The sequence below is a fragment of the Molossus molossus genome, unplaced genomic scaffold (genome assembly GCF_014108415.1).
Source record: "Molossus molossus isolate mMolMol1 unplaced genomic scaffold, mMolMol1.p scaffold_m16_p_26, whole genome shotgun sequence".
Taxonomy (NCBI): Eukaryota; Metazoa; Chordata; class Mammalia; order Chiroptera; family Molossidae; genus Molossus; species Molossus molossus.
Genome location: NW_023425362.1, coordinates 1,329,869 through 1,341,964, shown reverse-complemented (window position 1 = coordinate 1,341,964; position 12,096 = coordinate 1,329,869).

Sequence of the window (12,096 nt, the reverse complement as noted above, 5' to 3'; positions counted from 1 at the left end):
CTCATCTCTGTGCCTTCGAGGGGAGCAGGTGCGCTGCCTGGTTCTGAGGGGCCCAAGCCTCCTGCCAGCAGTACCGGGTCAGCTGCAGGGACACGGGGCAGGACCTTCAGAGCAGTGATGGCTGGCGGTTCAAGGCCTGTCACAGCCTCCCGGCCAGACCGCCTCAAACCCAGAGCTCTGCCCAGACGTGGAGTCCGCCTGCCCTCTGCATGTGCAGGGGGAGGGCCCAGAGACTGAACTGGTGAGGGGGTGAATGAATGAATGAATTAATGAATGAATGAATGAGCGAACATCGCATGACGCAGCGGGGCAGTGACTGGGCCTCATGTTCTCCCTGCCTCCTCATGCTCCACCCCAGTCGGCGTCTCCTCGGGACTATCTCTGGCCCTGGGGAAGGACAGAGGCCTCGCCCCATGTCCCCGCCGGGACCAGCCCCAGGCCCTGTCACACCTGCGCCTCGATGCGTCTGGGGCTGGGCAGCGTGCACAATGGATATCAGCGTCGGTATTTTTAGACGCGATTCTTTAATTTTGAAAACCCTCCACAGCGATGTTAGTGACAGGTACATATTTGATAAATGTAAATAAATTCAAGAGCTATAAAAATAAACTTCTCTAAAGACCCTGCGTTCCAGTTCTCATCTCCCAGAGGCCCACACCTGGAGAGAGAGGGAGGTCGCTGGTACGGGCAGGAAGCACGCCGAGCGCGGCCAGTGACCCTCTCTACCGACCAGGGCGGCCCAGCTGGCAGAGAAGGTCGCGTTGAGACCCACAGGAGCTGATGCGGGCTGTGGCCAGGCCTTTCCCAAGCCCCAAACCTGCACCACGGCCCCGTGGCCCCTGGACAGCGGCTGTGCGAGGGCTGCGGAGCCCCCGGGGGGGCAGAGCAGGTGAATCGCAGGCCTGGGCCCATAGGGCAGACGAGGCCCCCTGTGCACCTGTGGGATGCTTGGCCCTCAGGTGGACGGTGCCTGGGAGGTTCTGCCCTCAGGGAACACGGGCCAGAGGGCCAGATGTCTGGGCAGGTGCACTGCGGAGGGCGAGTGTCCAGAGAGATGAGCAGGGCATTGATCGGGGGCCCCACGGCGACCCTGAAACTTTCCTCTGAGAGCAGACCCGCGCGGGCCCCTGGGGGTGGAATGGGGAGCAGGCCTGATGGAGAAAACAGAGCCAGTGGACGTGCCATTGTCCCGAGGTCGGCGCTTGCCCCGTTTGAAGCAGGATGTGGGTGATTCCAAATGGCTGGGCCACCTCAAGTAGCTGGGAGAGAGGGGGAGCTGCATGGGGTGCAGGGCCAGGACAGGGAATCCAGCGGCAGCAGGGAGCCCCTGAGGTGTTTAAAGAAACCTGCATCCTGCCCCCAAATAGGGCTCGTCTGGAACCAGCTCCTCTCCTCCTCCCTGGGGTCCTCGCCTTCTTCGGAGACTGACATCCACCCAGAGGCCAGGCGGAAACCAGAACCAATCCAGAAGCCATCCTCTGGTACCCGCCACGGACAAAGTGTGTTCACCCAGGGACCCTGCCTGCCCCGTCCTCTCTGCCATCACCCGGGTTCACACATGGTCTCCTTTTGCCAAAGCTGCTGCCTGCTCCCTGCCATCGAGATGAGATCCCAGCTCCCACTCTCAGCCTGCTCTCAGCCCCTCTCCCCAGCTCCTCTTTTCTCCCATCTCTGTGTCCCCTGGTGTCCTCCTCCAGGCAGCCCTCCCAGATACCCTTATCCAAAGTTGACTGTCTCTCTCCAGCCTCTCGGGCCCTTTGCGCCCTCCCTGCACACCAAAAACGGACTCACAGCCCAGCCAGTGTGGCTCAGTGGTTGGGTGTCCTCCCGTGCACCGAAAGGTCGCCGATTCTATTCCCAGGCTGTGGGCTCTATCCCCAGTGGGGGGCGTGCAGGAGGCAGCTGATCCATGTTTCTCTTTCTCTCTCCCTCTCCCTCCCTCTAAAATCAATAAAATTATTTTCTTTCGATGGACTCACAGAGCCTGTGGAGACAGTGAAGATGGCTGTGCGTGGACAAATGCGTGTGCTGTGTTCCTGTCACTGGGGCAGAGACCGCAGTCATCCCAGCCGCAGACCCAGCTCTGAGTTCCTGGCGGATGGTGCCTGGCTCAGCTCGGGCTGTTGCAGCAGACCACAGACCGGGCCATCTGTAAACAGCCCAGGACATTGATTTCTTGCAGGTCTTGAGGCTGAAGCCTGAGGTCAAAGTGCAGAGACGGTGTCTGGTGGGCCCTCCGCCCAGCTCACCGACGGCGCCTTCTCGCGGACCCCTCCTGGGGGCACGGGCGCCATGTGGGGCTTTGTACGAGGGCACTAATCCCTCTTGACCCCATCACCTCCCAGAGGCGCCACCTCCTAGTATCACGGGGGTCAGGCTTCAACATATGAGCTGGGGGGGCACTGCATTCAGCTGACAGGGACCCACCGTGGACGGACAACACGTCCGTTTATAACCGAAAGGGAGTGAGGCCCAGACTGTGGGGACCTGAGCATCCGCCTGTCCATTTGCAAATTCAGTATCGTAACAACCTAGGGCAAGAGGCTTCCACCGTCACAGTGCCTGTTTTGTGGGAACCTTCTCTGCCCAGAAGTAGGGTCCTCGTGGGCTGGCCTTCAGAGCAGGGACGGCGGGTGCTGAGGCCAGCAGAGCCCACATCCGGGAGGGGACCGGTGGCCCGGCCCGCCCTGAACTGGCCCCTGTGACTCACAGATGACCTGGGCACGTACCGCCGATCCCCACAGTCTTCCCCGACAGCTAACTGGTTTGGGTCACCTGCCCGAGAACCCACGTCACCTCACCATTTTCTCGGGTGCATGTTCGGCATTTGGAGGTTGCTGTCCACCACAGGGCCCAGGGAGGCCGCGGGAACCTGCCTCTGCTCGCTCCTCCGGCAGGCACAGGGCCACCGCCCGCGATAAGGCCGGCTTGGGGCGCAGGGGCGCGGCCTCCTTCCCGCCGCCCTGTGTGTCCCATCGGACACTGTTTCTGCTCGTCCCTCGGCAATTCCCGTGTTGGGGGGGCAGGCCTCCTTGCGGGGTGGGGCCCCAGCACCCTCACCTGGGGAAGGGCAAGGCCTTTCTGCCCCCGAGGGCGGTGCGGCTCCTGGCTCGTACCCGCGGCCTCGTGCCCAGGAGCACCCTCAGAGCCTGTGCCACCTGAGTGCCCACAGCGAGGACACGCCTGGTGGCTGGTTGCTCAGTGTCGGGCCGATTATGTGACCACGAGGGAGTGTCCCGGAATTCTGTTCACGGGACAAGATTCACCATCTGACTGCAAAGAGCTGACCAAGCTGCCATTCGAAACATACGTGTATGTGTGTTTCACACGCATGTCACAGAGCCCCGCCAAGGGTCTGGCACTCTGCCAGACCCAGGGGAGGGAGGTGAACCCCTGCTATAGACAGTGTCCCTCGTCCTCTGAACCTCACATTCCAGAGCAAGGACAGGGGCGAGAGCGAACAAGATGCACAGAGTGGGGGGGGCTGCCATGAGGGAGGGGACAGCAGGGTGCTCGCGGGGGCCAGAGAGGGGCGCCTGAGGACGGGAGGGCGGAAGCCCCACGCACAGCCAGGACAACCTCTCAGCCACAGACAGCGTGGGAGCAGAGGCCCCATCCACATGCACACATGTACATGGAACACACATGCACGGTGAGCAAGCGTGTGCATGCACCAGTCACGTTCTCAGAGAAACGAAGCTGACAGGAGAGTGTGCGTGTGACAGGAACAGGCTCTTGTGGTTCCGGGGCTGAGGGGTCCGCCACCTGCTGTCTGCAGGCGGGACACCCAGGCAGCCTGCGTGTGGTCCCAGGCTGACACCGAAGGCGAGACCCCGGGAACCTGGAGCAGGGATCTCGTCCGGGTCAGAAAGCCTGAGGCTGAAGGCTGGCGAGGCGGTCCCGGCTGAGGACCTCTGTGCCCCTCATGCAGTCGGGCAGAGACAGGGCGTTCGTCCCCCACCTCTGTCCCATGTAGGCCACAAGGGGTGCACCAGGCCCCAACAGTGGAGACAGCCTTTGCCTTACTCAGTCCACTCAACGCTCATCCCCCCAAATCCCCTCACAGACACACCCAGAGCCACCTTTGACCAGGTATCAGGACATTTGTGACCCTACCCAGTTGACACATGAAATTAACCATCACAACACACAGACATGTGCACACACACAAACACATGTACACACACAGACATGTACACACAGAGGCATACACAAGCATGTACACATAGAGACACACACTCGTGAAAACACAGAGACATATGTACACACAGACATGTGCACACACACAAACACGTAGATACACAGACATGTACATACACAGACACGTGCACACACAGACATGTACACACAGAGACATACACAGGCATGTACACAGAGAGACACATGCAGATGAACACAGAGAGACATGCATGAACACAGAGAGACATGTGTGAACATACGCAGACACATACACAGACATGTACACACACAGACACTCATGCATGGGCACAGACACACTAAAGAGTGAGCCACGCGTGGTCTTAGTCTGCAGCCCCGAGGCCACAGGCCCTGCTGGGCACCCATAGGCGAGCCTCTCATGTGATGGCAGAGGCACCGGGAAGGCTCGGTTTAGTATATAAACAGTAACTCATTTGACCTTTTAGAAAATGAAACAATTCAAACCTAGAGAAAAGTCAATAATATACCAAACAGATTTAGTTCATTCTTGAAATATTTGCTTTAAATGTTTCCCCAAGCAATAATCGTCGCATACTTGCCCGATGTCCGGGGCTGCCCCGTGAGTTCCCCTGGGGCAGGGCAGGCCCAGGGACAGGACTGTCCACAGCCTCGGCTGCCCTCTCTGTTTCCAACTTCTAGTCCACATGCATGTGCTCCTGAGCCAGCACGGTCGGGGTTCACCTGTTTCACAAAGCACACGAGTGGTTTTGTGTTATACACTTCATTGTACACTTGGCTTTTTAAAAATGCAGCCTGCACCTGAGATTTATCAACTGTTACACATACACGAACTTCGTTCATTTTAAGGTCTAGGTGACCTTGCGTCTGAGAGATAAACCACATTCCGACTGGTTTCTGGTTTCTCTGCGACAACCAACGCTGCAGGAACATCCTCGGGCACGTTGCTGTGTCCATGTGGACAGGACACTGTCAACGCCACGGGACGCTGTCACCAGTGTGCAGACCTCCCCTGCCAGCAGCCCTGCCCTCCGGCTCTGCCAGGCTCGGCACTGGGAGGCTGTGCTTGCCAATCCCAGGGCTGACATGGCAGGTCTTCTCCGTCCTTGAGAAGTCACTGCGGGGAGATTGGTCAGTGCGTCCACAGCTGCTCCCTGGTCGCTCACCAGAACCACAGGAGAGAGTCACTGCCGATGAGGGAAACACTGAATACTAACAATACTTTCAAATTAGTGACAGAGAACAGGATGTACCCAACTATAGCCAAGGTGGCCAAAGCTGTCTCTAGAGGCCAATTAATTTCCTCACCTAAGAAAAATAAGAAAGAAAACTAACTTAACATTCAAGGCAAAAAAAATGGAGAAATGAAAAAGAAAAACCCTTAATTTCTAAGGAGATTAGAAAGAAAATTCTCTTGAGAGAAATTAAAACATAAATAAATAAATTCCTTGCAAATCCTAGTTTATTCAGGACAAAACCAGAGGAGCGAGACAGGAAAAATAGCACAAATATTTTTAAGCAATAAGAGGGCATTCTAAGTGTCCAAGCAAGAAATGGGATCACTCATGAAAACACTGAATTCAGAGGTTATCTCTCTCTTTTATCTCTGCCCTCCTCTCTTCCTCTGAACACACACACATGCACACGCACGCGCACACAAACACACACACACACAAATGTGCACAGATACAAAATAACCCAGATTAGACATTCTGACCAGACAAATAAGAAGGTGGAGATGGGGGATACAAGTATGGCATGTCCCCCCAAAAGTGCGAGGACCTTATATTAATATATGTGTATATTCTCAAGCAATGAATTATTTCCATATATTCGTTAGAAAGCTCCTGTGCAGTTTGAACGCCCAGATAGGAACAGAAAGCAGAGACAGAACAGGACCGTATCATAATGTCCAGAAACAGAGTCCCTTCATCTAGGAATACAGATGTGAACATGTCCCATAACATCACAGAAAATAAAATCCTGTAACAGGTTAAAAATATTCCACTACTGATAACTACAGCTTTCTCCTGTAATAAAATGGTCTCCGTGTTAAAAATAGCAAGTCCAGTGAAACACCCCTAAGGTGAAAAATAACGATCATGCATGTATCTTCTATTCTTCCCTATTAATTTTTCTGCTTATTATCACAGTCTTCTGCACTGCTCCCCAAGACTATAAAAACTTTCACCCACTCAGAGTTCTGGAACTTCTGTGGTCTTGCTTTCTATATCGTTACTTCGAATCCCTATGAGGTTGACACACACGTAAGCTTTGGGTTGTCATCTGAACCATTAGCCAAGTATCTCGAGACGACGCACGGAATCCCTGTGTCTTCTGGTGTGAGAAGCCCCGTGAAGTCTGTGCGCTTAGAGGCTGGTGCCTCTTTCTACTGTGGTCCTCGTGTTTAGGGTTCCGTTGGTTTGGTGACTTCAAGTAGGGTCTATGGGTCTCTCCCCCCATCCCCTCCACAGTCCAGCACTGAAGTCACTCAGTTATCAGGTGTCAGGCACCTTCGGTCCCTCTTCACCTTCCCCTGCAAATTTCCATCCACATAAATTCTTCCAAATGGTGTTTATAATCACTTTTAGTTTAGTTAGTTCTCCCTCTAGCTCTTTCGTGTTCTCTATAAGACATATTGTCTCCGTGTGACAGGCCCCAGGTGCCCAGATACTGGATACACACTATTCTGGGTGTGACAGTGAAGTTACCCAATGACATGAGCATCAGAACCAGCAGACTGAGTGGGGTGGGTGCCTCCCCCAGTTTGCCCAGGGCCTGGAGAGGATGGCTGAGTGACAAAGGTCCTGCTCAGCTGGCTCTCTTTGAGCTGGGACATTGGTCTTCATTGCCCTTGAATGGGGGGTGACACCTGCACCATGAGCTCACCTGGGTCTGGAGTTCCCAGCCACCAGTCACATGAGCCCAATCCTGACAATAAATCTCATCTCACACACAGAGAGACACACATGCACATATGCATGCACACACATGCATACATGCATGCACACACGTGCATGCACACACATACACATATATGTGTGCACACACATGCATATATGCATGCACCCAAGCACATACATGTGTGCACACACATATATGCATGTACACACATGTGTGCACACATGTGCACATATGCACACACATGCATGCATGCATGCACACACATACACATATGCATGCACACAATGCATACATGCGTACAGACACCTATGCATGCACACACGCATGCATACATGCATACACACATGGGTGCATGCATGCACCCACATACACCTATGCATGCACACACATATGCATGCACACACATGCATACATGCATGCACACACATATACGCACCTCCTGTTGGTCCTGTTTCTCTGGGCAGCTGTGACTAACGTTCTTCGTAAACAGGAAAAGTCAACAAAAGCTGCTACCAGAAAGCTTGGCCCCAGTTTCAGGGAAACACGTCGACGGCCACCGGAAGCAGACGGCGGAAGCCGTGCCAGATGGTCGCGAGCCCACTCAACGACTATCGATTTACGTATAATTCTGCATTTTAAAGATTTTCCAGGATGGATGTGTTTCTTTTCCAATCAGGAAACAATCCGTTTCTTTAAAACAGCAGCTTCAACTCTGCCTGAGGATGCATCATCCGAAACGCCATCTGAGGAGGTCAACCCGCCTCTGGGTGAAAGGGGGTGATTGCGTGAGGTTTGTCAGGGGAGGTGCTCACACCCCACAACGAGGCCGGTGTCCAGTCAGCCCTGGGCGGGTGTCGGAAACCTCCCACAAGACCTCTGTGCTCCGGAGCAGGCGTCAGGGCCACCGGTGGGCGGGGCCTGCCGGGCGCTGCGTTTGGAGCAGGGACGGCCTCCCTCCGCGTCCACCCCGCTGACTTTCCACGTCTCTACAGCTCATCCCGCCTCTGTGGGGAGGGGGCGGGGGAAGGACAGTCCCGGGCAGGTCAGCTCCCTGCGTCCCTTGGGCCCCCCCGTGTGGGCAGGTGCGGTGCACCATTTTCGGGAGGATCGAATCCAGACACCACCCGCGTCCCTGTGTGTAACAGGGAGACTTGGGCGCAAACTGGGAAGTGATGAGTTGCAGTCACTACCCTTTTCACTTCTCGTTTCAAGGTGATACACACGCACGTACTAGGAAACACATTGCACGTACATTGTATCCGTTTTAACTGGACGATTCAGGGCCTTGACTACATTCATTGTTGTGCAACCATCACCAACCACCACCTCCAGAACTCACTCCTCTTCCCAGACTGAATCTGCCCCCATTAAACCCTAGCTCCCCTCCCCGCACCCCGACACCCACCATCGACATTGTCTCTACGAATGGGACTCCTTTAGAGTCATAAGTGGAACCACACAGTATGTGGCTTTCCGTGATGGGCTGATTTCACCGAGCACCATGTCCTCACGGTTCGTCCGAGTTGCAGCAGGTCAGAGGCTCCTTCCTTCTGAGGCCGAATCACAGGCCTCGTGCAGATGGACCGCGTCTGGCTCACCCGTCACCCATCGACAGACACTCGGGGCGTTTCTACGTTCTGGTTTCTGCAAATAACGTCACTGTGAACACGGGTCTGCAGCATCTAGTCCTTGCTTTCAGTTCTTTGGGGTCTCGGCTGGGGGTGGCCATGCCAGGCCACGTGGTCATTCTGTCACCTTACTGTTCTCCAGTGGCTGCACCGTGGCACAGCGGGCTCACCTTCTCCACGGCCTCACCGGCACCGGTCCACGTCGCTGATGGCCACCATCCCAGTAGGTGTGAAACAGTAGCTCACTGAGACAGTGACACACGTTTATTTCCATACGAGCAGGTGATTTTGGTGGCGTCTTTTCGTGGCCATCTGAGCATCTTCTTTGGAGAAAGTTCTCTTCAAGTCCTTTGCCCACCTTTGAGTCGGGGTCTCCTGTTTCTGTTACGGTGTTAAGGGAGTCTCCTACGCATCCCATGACCTCCGTGGTCAGTACCACTGGTGAAAGTGTGAGCTGGTGTGATGTCATGCTTAGCCCTGGAGGCTGCGCTGGACGTCAGCACCCAGACCCCCTGGCGGTGTCGGGTCGGCTCTCCGCGCTGACGTCACTGGCGTGTCACTGAGTTTCCTGCACAGCACCGGGTTTCTGCCAGGGTTAAACTGTTCACGGCAGGCTGTGCAACACCTAAAGTGTTTTCCTAATCTCAGGAAACACCACCATGATTACTTACGGCTGTTTTTATGACGCGACACAGAAGCCCAAGAGATTCACTTGCATTACGGCGCCTTCCTTGTACACGGAGCTTCGGTAGACAGAGGAGGTGACAGCTTGTCTCTGAGCTGACGATCTCCGTGGCCCCATCTCCGAAGCGGAGAGAGAAGACACGGGCTTCCCTCCCACAGCTTCTGAAACGTCTCAGAGCATTTTGAAGCCTTGAACAGCACTTGACCGATAACACCCATCCTAATGGATAAAAGACGGGCCCTCGGAGGGGCGCAGCTCATTCTGACGATGACGGGTGAGAGTCTGCTCAGTGGAGCCCAGGGGACCTTCTGGGCTCTGGCCTCGGGGCCTGCGGAGGGCTGGCCCAGCGTCTGCCTGCAGGCAGGCCGCCGCGCGGGGCTGCCCGTCTCTACACCGCGTGTCTCTGCCTTGCTCTGAGCAGGGGAACAGGGGTTCAAGGCCAGAGGGGCACTGAGCAACACCCAGCGAGAGGCCCCCCAATGGCCTGCGGCTGAGGAGCTGGTTCCCACTCTGGACCCCTTTTTTTTTCTAAAGTTGTCTCCTCCCTTACTCCCTCTCTCCTCCCTCCCTCTCATTTTTCTTTTTTTTTTTTTTTAAATCCTCACCCAAGGATATTTTTTCATTTATCTTCAGACAGAGTGGGAGGGAGGGAGGAAGAGAGAGAGAAACATAGATGTGAGAGACACACCAACTGGCTGCCTCCCGCACAACCCGACCAGGGCCGGGGTGAACCAAAACCGAGGTACCTGCCCTTGACCGGAATCGAACCCGCGACTCATTGGTCCACAGGCTGATGCTCCAACTGCTGAGCCACACCGGCCAGGGCCTTTCTTTTCTTCTTAGTGCCTCTCAGAGGAAAAATGTAGGATCCATTCATTTTCGATCAGGTAGGGGGGCCCAGGGCCCCCTGCCCAGGTGACGGCTGGGGTCTTGAATCCAGTCACCCTCTCCCGGGCCTGTGGGGTCTCTGCAGAGAAAGCCACCGGACGTCTTACGGGGCGAGGTGAGAGGCGGCCGTCCAGGGTCTCTGCGTCACGGACTGGAACGTGTTGAGAACGGAGACCTCTTCGCGCTCAGTCTGTCCGGAGCTTTCTGGGCTCCATGGACCCAAGTGCCCATGTTCCTCCTCGGATTGGGGACGTTCTCCGTCTTTAATTCTTCGAAGACGTTTGCCCACTTCCCTTCCGCCGCTTCTCGGGGCTCCGGCCGTCTCCGTTGGCCCCTGAGGGCTCCCCTGAGGTCTTACAGACTTTCTCCGCCGGGTCCTTTTTCTCCTTCGGGCTGAGGCGAGCTCTCCCGGTGGCTCCTTTCCAGTCCGGCCTCGAACTTCGGCGCCAGACGTCATTTGGTTCTTGACCCCGGCGTCTAGCCCCTTGCGGAACCTTCGCTCTAGTCCCGTGTTACTTCTAATGTTCTGTGGCGCCTGTGGTCTCTCCACGGCGGTCACCGTCCGTTCTCTGCCCGGCAGCTCACGGCCCCAGGACCGTCCGTCCTCTCCGGGGGCTGCCTGCTGGCCGCGGCCTCGTGTTCCTGGAAGACGGGTCGCTGTCGTCCCAGCTGCTGAGACAATTGTGCCCTCCACCCTTTGCCTACCGGCTTCGGGAGGGGAGAGGTCAGCAGCCTTGGGGGCTTGGGGGACCCTCAGACCTGTGGATGTGCCCATTCCTCCTCTGCTGTCCCCGTTCAGGGCTGGGGTTGCTGTCCTCCCTGGACCTCGCCAAGGCGGGCGGGGTGCCTGGAGCCTGGGCCCAGATGGCTGCTGGCACTTGGGAGCTGGTGAGGAGACACACCTGCCACGTGCTGGGCGTCAGGACACCCGCTGGGGGCGCATGTGGGGTCCTGGGACACAGGTCAGCTCCTCGTGGGGGTCTGAGGTGAGGCGTCTTATTTGTGGACAGACTCGGTGGAGTCCGTGCACCAGTGAGCAGGATCTGCAGCCGACGGGGGTCTGTGCCCGGAATGCTGTGAGCGCCACCAAGCTCCCCATCACTGCCTGTCCCTGGACCCTCTAGCCGGGCTGACGGCCTCAGTGTTTCGGGCAGGGGAGACACATGGGGCCTCCCGGGCAGCGACCGACCCACGAGGATGGGGAAGCCGGGCGCAGCATTGACCCCCAGTCTCCTGGTGGGACCAGTCCCGGGCCACCTCGGGGGAGGCATGAAAGCTGACTCCCCAGGCACCTGTTCTGGGGTCTCGCGTGCCCCCGGGGCACCGGCGGCACTCAGCTGCCCTCCTGGGTTTCCACAAGGGCCCTCCTTTCTGGCTGGTTGCTAAGTCACGGCTCTTGTCGGAGTCTGAGGGGGAACCCCCCATCCCTCCATCTGGCCTGAGATGGTTTCTGTCCGGTGCTTCACAGAAGTCTGCAGACACCAGTGCGGCTGCCTCTGAGTTTTCGCCGTGAGGAAGAATGTGTGGAGGTGCTGTGTGCCTCCCGGCCCGGCTCCAGAGACTCCCCTGGATCGGTTCCTAGAAACACAGTCGCGCATCTCACGGTAAGTGATGGCCAGCTTTGGGGAACGAGACCTAAGAGGCTTTCCGGTGTTCCGTACCCGTGTGCGTCCCTGTTAGTAAAGAGACCCTGGGAGCTCTTGTCCTTCTCCAGCAACTGTTATTGCTGCTCATTTTATTTCATTACCGCCGGACTGAGCGTAGCTGTGTCTTCCCGGGGAGCCGTGGCGGGTCTTGCGGCAGGGGGCCGAGGTC